At 43.2% G+C, this 10,000-nt stretch overlaps 1 protein-coding gene across 1 annotated transcript in view; it reads left to right on the plus strand.

The window, feature by feature from the left end:
* The window catches only part of cyp26b1 (cytochrome P450, family 26, subfamily b, polypeptide 1), a 32,173-nt gene that overhangs the window by 8,064 nt on the left and 14,109 nt on the right, over positions 1-10,000 (plus strand). The window lies entirely within an intron of this gene.

Here is a 10,000-nt window from a genome sequence, read left to right on the forward strand (position 1 = left end):
AAACCGGAGTTATTAGTGCATTTGTTGGGGGACTATTTTCAGCGGCGGATAAATGCATGTTTGCTGCTGTGGTGTTTCCAGCAGCAGGACGGGGATCATTGATGTGATTTTAATAGTTTTTTGGACAACAATGGAGCTGCGCGGCATATTCGAGATATATATAATATAACTATACATGCAATTGTTGAGTTACACACTGTGTGTCTAGTGTTCGCTTGTATTTGAGGTGTATGTATGTATGTATGTGTGTGTGTGTGTGTGTGTGTGTGTGTGTGTGTGTGTGTGAATGTGTGTCTCGGTATTAGCTGGGGTCCCAGGGTGAGTGCTTAGAGAGTTTTGAACAACCATAATCTCCCTTCCTATAATGTCCCCGGGTCAGGGGCCAACCCTCTCTCTCTCTCTCTCTCGCTCTCCCTCTCTCTCTATTCTCCCTGTTTTTTGGCTGAACTATCCGAAGCCCTCCTTCGTTAATCCGTCCTTTTCGAAAAAACGAGCATCTCTCCGCCTCCTCTGCCACGCTCTGCGCTCGCTTTCACTCGCTCGGTTTTTGGCGCCCACCTCTTCAACACTTTCTCTCTTTTTACTTTTTCTTCTTTCTTTTTTCTTTCTTTCTTCCTTCCTCTCTTTCCTCCCCTTCTTTCCTTTCCTCATCCTACTTTCTCATTTCTTCTCTTTCGTCTTCTCTCTCTGTCTCTCTGACGCGGTGGCGTGACCGCAAAGGGACGGGGATCATTGTTAAGTCGAGGACCTATCGCACCATTCAAACACACATTATTCAAGCGCGCGCACGCACGCACACACACACGCACGCACGCACACACACACACACACACACACACACACACACACACACGTTCCTTGGTATCTCTGGCACTGGCTGAATGATTGACAGCTGAAAAGAAAGAAGGAATTCCCTCACAGCCTTTGACCTTGTTTCCTCTCTCTCTCTCTCGTCCTTCTCTGCTGCTTTTTCTCTTTTCATGTTTTAAGCTGTATTTTAGTTGCAGTCCTCCAAAATTAACGATTTTGTTTTAAATCAAATTTCTTTCCGCGCCGACCCGTTTCGCTTCCAAAAAAGTCAAGCCGTATGGGCAAGACTGTGGCTCCTATGAATTTTCTGCCGATGGCCGGTGTCATTTTCCTGTCGCTTACGTTAACGTTTGACTCGCCAGTTCCTTTGCGCCAAAGATCGACTGATGCGTCATCTCACGATGTTTCGTCGTTTCTGCCTTTTCCCGCGTTAAAAGTTGCACCTGAACAAACGGCAAAACACTACAGCTGACGCCCGCTCTGCACGTACCTTCGGCACCTGCAATAAAAGGGAAATAACCACTTAGTATTCGGCGTGTTTGCCCTGTAAATACATTTAAATTTAAACACATTTATCTTACTGCAACTTTTTTTTCGGCAGAAGAGTTTCTGCAATATTTTTAAAGGGGTTACTTTTGATTCACAGATAAACTGCTTAAATCCAGAAAATATCATTATATAGTGATATTTTGACACACATATACTTTACATTGATTTGGCAGATAGCAACTTACATCATGTATGTGCGGGAAAAAAGTTGTAATGTTGTAATTGTAAGTGCACTCCTCAAACATTTACTGTATGTATGCAACGAAAGACTTTCGACTGGAAGACGACAACATATTTGACAATTTATTGGCCGCAAAATTTCAGCTGCAAAAAAAAAAGAAAAAATATCTTCCCACTTCCAAAGTGCTTTCATCCTCATATTGTCCCCCCTTTTTCATGCAAACTACCAGCAGGACACATCTGACCAGCGAGTGACTCTTTGATTTCTAGGCCTACTTTGTTTGCTGTCATTCATTTCCTTGCTTCTGTTTTCCCATCAGCCTCTTTTTCTCCCTCTACGCTCCCTCTAAGCGTCAGCCCCTAAAATTTCTGTTGTGTAATGGCTCCAAATGTACCCTTTCTCTCCCACCCCACACACTCTCGCCGTCACCTCGGCTAGCCGGTGTTAGTGAGTGTGTGTGTGTGTGTGTGTGTGGGTGCTGGTTGAGCCCCGGCGTTGATCTGAGTAAACATAATTAGCTGTGTTTTTTTGTCTTGCCCTAATAAAAGAGTCATTTGTTGGACATTTCCACTGCGCTACAAAGAGGACATTTATAAGCCCGGGCCCTGGTTGCCCCCAGGCCAACCCCAACAGAACAGACGGGGGTATTTTTAGCCCGGCCGGCGCGCTAGCTAGCTCTGCTCGGACAGTGTGTGTGTGTGTGTGTGTGTGAGAGAGGAGTGTTTGTAGAGAGAGAGAGAGAGATAGAGAGAGAGAGAGATAGAGAGAGAAAGAACAAGAGAGACTGAGATTTTATGAGATTTTCTGTGATCGTGGTGGCATTTGTCAGAAACCTTTGAGTGTACGTGAGTCTGCGAATGTGAAATGAAAGGGGTTGTGTGTCTGTGTGTGTGTGTATTTGTGCGCGTTTGGATGGCGTGTGTGGAAAATCCTAACTGAAAACCTCTCTCCCTCCTTTATTGAGGTTCTTGTAAAAAAAATCTGATAAATCTCTGTTCAAAAAGTATAAAAGGGAGTCTGTAGAAGCTGACATCGCTGGTTACCAGAACAGCCGTGTCCAGACTGTAGACAGACAGACAGACAGACAGACAGACAGACAGACAGACAGACAGACACACACACACCTGTGTGCATAACCTTTAACCCTGAAACCACTTTTATTTTATCCTTCTTCTGGCCTTATAATACCTCACCTCTGACCCTAAATCTTAACCTGTGCAGTATTCGATACCTAATTTTTAAGCTGCATTTGCTGATCTTAACCTACTGTAGGCCTACTGGCGCCGGTTTTATTTTATACTTTGGGGAGCGAGACGGACAGAAAGTGGTTGACAAAACAGACCAATTTTTTCAAAGTCTGAGATTATCTTTGCCAGAACCAGAAAACCCAGAATACTAAGGAGTGAGGAAGTAGGAAAACTTTGTGTCGTGTGTTGAAAGTGAAATATTCGGTGGTGACAGTAAGGGGCATCGTGGAGCCTTGGTACGCCTGATTTAAATATGGCATTGGGCTTTTATTGCACGTCTGACCCTTGGTGGCGCAAGTTTACATAGAACGTAGCAGCTGTTGGGTTTTAAAACTTATTATATTTAAGATGTGAAACTACACACACAACTTGGTTGAGTTGTCAATTGGCAAACTGCGATAAGTTAATATAACTTTACTAAAGACGCTGACTTTAATAGCTAGCAGTTCTTTTTAGCAGAGAAGAATTTTAATTTCACAACTGTCACGTCATTAACCTAACGATTTTTGAAATGGAATTGAATGGTGTTATGTAACGTTTCACAAATCGAAAAAAAAAAGACTACGGTGACTTCTTTTGTTGTTTTTTGTCCATCAAACTTTGTTGCCCATTGCCATCAGTTGTTGCTATTATCCCGCCGTTACAGTAGACAAAAATCAGCATTTTGATTGGCTGTTGCAAAACAAACGTTTCATTGGGCATCTAACTTGCAGTCGTCTTTGCAGTAAATTGCAGCGATGAAGAAGAACGTCAAAATGAAATAGTTTGACGCTGGCTTTACAGTAAGTACTGCATCTTTAAGTGAATGACACCAGCAGCATTTACGAACAACAAGCACAAATTTCGGGTGACGCTGCAGTTTAACAAAAGGAACCATTTTGTTCAGAGACTATTCACATTAACAACGAGTGACTGCTGGAAACATACACATGCATACATCATGTTTTGTGCCTCCACAGCCAGCTTGAACTTCTCTTACATCCACATGAAAAAAAAGAAGAAAAAAAAAACGTTATGCCCTTCATCATTGAGAGAAAACCTCTTTATGGTTTTCAGCTCACATCGGAGTTTGTTGCCTGTGACCTCGGCGGTAAAATCAGCCGTAATGTTGTGGTAGCAATTTTGGTTTCTGTTTTTTTGTTTTTTTGCTAAACTAAACGAGTGTTTACAGTGGAGGCTCCTTCGCTTCACTGAAGTTTGGAGGGAAAGTGTGTTTCAGGCTGCGCAATCAGCGTGAGGCTGTGACGCCTGCGTCTCAGCAGCGACGTCTACGACCCAGTGTGCGTGCGAGTGTGCGCGCTGTGATCCCGCGTGCGGTTTTGTACGTGTTCTCCTGCAAGAGAAGTGTGGCGTCATTACATCACAACTTTTCCATGCTTGCTCTGTGTGTTTTGCCAGTGTGAGAAGGAGGGAGAGGCGGAGGGGTGTACACTTCTCACCTTTTACGCTAAATGTCATCCAGACCACACCCCTGGCGCACATACACACACATGCACGCACGCACGCACACAGATTATTTTTGGTGTACCGTTTTTGGTTCAACGCACAATTATTTTCTGGGGCCAAGACAGCATGAAACCATCACTATCCGGCCAAAATGCGTGCGTGTGAAACAAAAATAAAGAGAAATGGAAAGAGAAAATGTACGAAGAGATACACATACACACATAATGCAGGCATAACTGCACACACACACACTCACATGCGCGCCCGCGACACACACACACACACACACACACACACACACACACACACACTAAAGAAAGTACACAATCGGCCCAATCTGATGCTGTATCTTGGAGTGTGAAAGGGAGCCTTGTCTGGCTGCCTGAGGAACTCCCTTCGAATTGGACTGTGTGTGTGTGTGTGTGTGTGTGTGTGTGTGTGTGTGTGTGTGTGTGTGTGTGTGTGTGTGTGTGTGTGTGAGAGAGCAGGCCTGCCAGGCAGACATACTAAACCACTCTACATCCATGTGGCAGCAAAATGTAGCTTGGAAAACAACCCCACTCTTACACGCACACACACCCTGAGGGCTCCGGAGGCCAGCCGGCAACCTGGTGTGTGTGCTAATGTGTGTGTGTCTGAGTGTGTGTCTGAGTGTGTGTGTGTGTGTGTGTGTGTGTGTGTGTCCACAGTAAAAAGAGGAAGTGTACAAGAGCTGTGAAAATAGTTCGGGTCAACAGTTTTTGCCCAGACAGATCGACAGCGGCAGCAAAAGAAACCGAAATCGGCAAAAGGTGAAGGATAAAGGAGGGATTATTTCTTTACAAATCTTAAAAGAAACCCTTGAAAGAAAAATCATCATCAACGTCAATCAACATTTAGGTGGGAAGAACAGTGACTATGATGAAAATTGAAATCGTACGTTGTAGACAGCAGCTGAGACTGCTGTCTACAACCACAGGAGCAGGACGTAGACCAGAATACAATGCAGCTGGAAGAAAAGATGCGTATTGAGTAAAACTTTAAAGAAAACCCCGGAAAAAACGGATCACCCAAATGCACGGTGTAGCTAAAATAATGTCAACACCTCATGAAAAGGTCTTAACATCTGAAGCAGCTTAAGCGCAATGACAAACTACAGCTACAGAGGTGGGGCGTGTCGGGCTGGATGCTAATTAACAGCATTTTTCATCTATAAAAGCAGTCTGGCAATCAGAGTTTTCAAACATGAAACAGCCAACAGAGCTGCAAAGAGGCTGAAGCATCTGTGCTCAATTTGGGCCTTAGTTCACACAGAGAAACGTTAAGATGTGAGGTGTGTCGCAAGAAAGGGGGGCGAGATGAGCTGCAACTGCCAGGAACGGAACCAAACGGTGGGCGAGACTGCAGACGCATTTTCACCCTGCTTTCTGCGACAAAGAAGAAAACCGCAGTCGTGCGTCGCACGCATCCGCTGGAACACGTGGAGCTGAAAAACGTTTCTGCGAAGAAATTAGCCTTTGTGTGAATAAATACGTTGAAAATGTAAACCTAATACTGAAACGAAGTGAACAGAATGTCCATTCTGCAAAACCCTGGATTGCATTCAATGATGACATTTTCGATTGTTCATTGCCAACAGCTTTAAAATTCTCACTTTCTACAACACCTGTGCAAGGCAACTGTGGTATAGTTAAGGTTGGGGGGGGAAAGACCATGGTTATGGACAAAGAAACTATGGTTAGGGCTAGGAAAGATCGGGCTTTATGGTCTGTAACATGGAATCAAATGTGTGCCTGCGCAACCTCCACACCCTTACTTTTCCACCGCGCCATTTAAAGGTTTAGTGCGTAACTTTTTGATATTAACGAACGACCGTTACATTTGAGCCGTTGCCAAATGAGTTGCTACGAAGCTAATTAAGACTATCAGCTCCACACAACTCCCTCTGGATTTCTCAGTATGACTATGTTCCGAAGATTGTGTCGTCCGGCGACTTTTGCATGTAGAAACCTCGAGTGAAGATAATGACCTCTTCTGAAGAGTCCATCATGGTTTTTTTAATCCTCCGTGTCCTCCTTGGCTACTAGCAACTGCTTCGAGGAGGGGGTGGGGGCGGGTGCGCGATCACGGAAGGCTTGTATCACGTGGACGCGCAGACAGTGTTGTTGTCATTACTTAGAATTCCTCATGGGGGCGACAGAAACTACGCACTATAGCTTTAAGGGGCACATTACTTCCTGCGTTGGCGCTTAATGTTGGCATTATACGTAAACCGTGACTGGAATCTAACAGAATAGGAGTCTGATATGGACGGAATTCATGGCGATACCGGGCTGAATACGGATATTCTAGAAATATACATTATATAGCCAACATAGTCTCACTCCAAACTCATCACTTACGAACACTTAGTCAGGATCCTTTGGGAGTCATATACCAACGTACAGGGCATGGTTAGGCTTAGTCAACAAAACCATTTGGTTAGGTTACGCAAAACATCGTGGTTTGGGTTAAAATAGGTACGTTTTTTTCTGTGACATTTGTAAGTATGTTAGGTAACTTCAAATAAGTCAATGTTGGCTTTTGGTTTGCTAAACGCTCCAGCATTAAATTGACATATTCTGCTCATATTTAGTCAATACTTTCATTCAGAGTGACGTACAGCAGCTGAGCAGGTAGTTAATTTCTTCATTTTTTTAACAGTTCCTGGCGACTGAAGCAGTTTTTGTTTCAATTGTATTAAACGTATCGAGGCTTTGCTGCAGGACTCGGAGCCACAAATTACACCGTAAACCAGAATCACCCTGAGGATAAATTCGCAGCTTCATTCAGTGGAACGCTGCAAAAGATGAAGCTATGTTTGCGTACACACACACACACACACACACACACACACACACACACACACACACACACACACACACACACACACACACACTCTACTGCTGTGAGAGGTGTGTCTCAAACAGGAAACAAACTACCTGCTAAAATTAGTTCCTGAAAGAACTCTGCATTCACACGCAAATACTGCACATAACTGAACACACACATCCAGGACTCAGGAGCTCTCTCTCTCTCTCTCTCTCTCTCTCTCTCAAAGACACACAAACATACGGATGGTTTCTAGTAGTGTGAGGGTTACAGTAGCCTGTCATGTTATTTCCCTTCAGAATAAAAGGCGAAAAAGAATGAGTGAAGTTTGCTCTTATCTACATCATTTAAAAAAAATAAAATAAAAATAAAAAACACAAAAATGCAGAAACGAGAGACACGTGGGACCAAACTGTTTTACAGCAACTCTTGGTACTGCTTCTTAAACGCGTATGTTTACATATGTCACCCGTGTGTGTGTGTGTGTGTGTGTGTGTGTGTGCGCCTCAAAGTACATATCTCTTTCCCCATGAGTAAACTGGGGTCAAACCAGTTAGTGTTGTCACGGCAATTTGCAGTTAGGCCTCTGCGTGTTTGTTTGCTTTGCATGTGCATTTTATGAATTCAGCGTACGTGTGTATCTGAACATGCATGTGTGTTTTTACTGTATGTGTGTGTGAATGATGGGTTTGTCTGCGAGTGTGAGTGTGTGTGTGTGTGTGTGTGTGTGTGTGTGTGTGTGTGTGTGTACACAGTAAGCTCCCCTCTGGCTGATATATATTCTTTTCATTGAAACAACCCATTTACAGTTCTGGGGTCGGCTCCCTCTCGCTCTGCTGTGACCCGGACCGTTAAGAGGTCAGCGTCAAAGCTGAACCCAGGTCAGCTCGCTAACTGACTCCAGCTCTGGTCCTCTGGGGGTTTACTGACAGCCGGGCTACTCAAACTGCGGGGCAGGGGCCCCGAAATGGGCTGTGCAGCTTCTTCTGGTGGGTCCCAGTGTGAAAAGGGAGCTTTTTCTTTTTTTCTGGATCCTCTGCGGCAAGAAAGTTTTAAACTTTTAAAGCATTACAAGCCATTTTCATAGCTCATTGCTGTGGTGTTTATGTGCTCAGATTCCTCAAGATCAGCTGTCAGTTTTGACGTCCTCTTGCTTGAATTTTCTGTAGATTCAGGTTTCTGTCTTCTCCTTTTCAGCCGAAGGAATGATGGCTATCACTGCTCATGCACCCGTTCGCTTCTACTTCTTCTGGTTATTCCAACCAAACTGGAAACAGTGTTTATGTTAGTATTAGATACACATCAAAGGTGGAAGCAAAATTTCAAGAGGTATTCGCTAAAAAGGATGAAAAAATTGGTCCAGTCCTTGAGGAACCACATTAAGATCTTTTTACATTCCATTCTCCTGGTCCTTATGGACGACAAATTTCATTTAGTGTACTGGAAGCCCGAGCTGAAAATGTTTTGAGAACCCTTGACCCTAAACTATCCATTGGTTGATGTTAAAGCTGAACTCAGATCGCATCCTAAAGGCATCTTGAATCAGTTTTTATCGAATTAACATGGCTTCTTAAACATCTGCAGTCCGCTGCTTTCAGTCTATAAGTTTACTTTTGCTCTGGGAGCCGGGATGATAGAAACATCAGTAACTTTTAGCATGTGGGGACTCACCAGAAATGCTCTGTTTGGGCCCCAAACCACAGAGAGAAAAAAGTACTTTCTCAGAGCTTTTAGAGGTAAAGATCAAAGCTGGAGTGAAGGTTAGATCCTAAAGGCGGTTTTAAATTAATGGCGAGCGTAAAACATCACTCGTAAGAACTTTAAAGTTAAACTTTTAAGGTTTTGGTCAGTTTTCTGTCTGGTTTGTAAAATGCCATCAGCGTTATTTGGCAACTAGAGGACGAAGGGAAGGTGACGACGTGATTGTTGCACTTTTTACAAAGCATCCTTAAAAAGTAAAGAAAGAGTAAGAAAGCTTACAGTATATACAGTATCTTCACCTTCTTGACAATATTTAAGTGTTCTTCATGAACATTTCTGACATGTCCATTCTTATGCGGAAAGTCACAAGATCAAGGGAGAATGAAAAAATAAAAGAAAATCTGAAGTAGGAGATGTGGGAGGATCTCCATCAACCGAAGGGATAAGAAAATCTCTTCTCTAACGTCGGCTAAACAGGGTGGAGTGTTTGGGGATTTCCTCTCACACCTTCTGCTGTACGTCTCTATTGGTAACGGGAAATTCCACCTTTCAGCAAAATTTGCATCATGTCCTCGAACGTCTCGCTCTGCCCAAGCATCCTTTACAACTGACCCAGACTTCAAAGTTTTTTAGCTTTATGAATATGTGGCATGAATTACAATAAACGGTATAACGAAATAATTCATATCACATTAAACATTGGGTGTTGTAAAAAAAAAAATGACAAGGCATTAGGTGATGATGCTTATATTAGTCCATATTTGAGTGTTTGATGGGCTAATAATCATTCCACTCTCAGTTACACAGTTATTATTTGTCTAATGGAAAATGGTCTTAGTTTCTCAAACCCGGATGACCAGTGTTTTTTTCAGAGTCTCTATTAATATATCAGCGATGAAACAATGCAGAAATGTGGTTAAGGTCTTCTGTGTCCTTCTTATTGCAAGAGCATCCCTCACTCACACAGCAAATTAGAATACAGGAAAGATAGCTCCGAAACAATTCGTCCACATGAGTGTAGGTATGTTTTCACAAGAGATTTGAAGAAAGCGAACATAAGCTTTTTTAGCTTTAGAGCCAAACACTTTAGAGCCTCACTTTACAGAAAGTTGGGTTTGTTCTGAACATTTTGATAGGAAAACACATGGGTATGTCCATGTCTTATGTGTTTTTGTTAAAATTCGTAGAACTCTATGATTGATCTTCACGTCTCCTC

Source organism: Perca flavescens, chromosome 19 (assembly GCF_004354835.1).
Source record: "Perca flavescens isolate YP-PL-M2 chromosome 19, PFLA_1.0, whole genome shotgun sequence".
Lineage (NCBI taxonomy): Eukaryota > Metazoa > Chordata > Actinopteri > Perciformes > Percidae > Perca > Perca flavescens.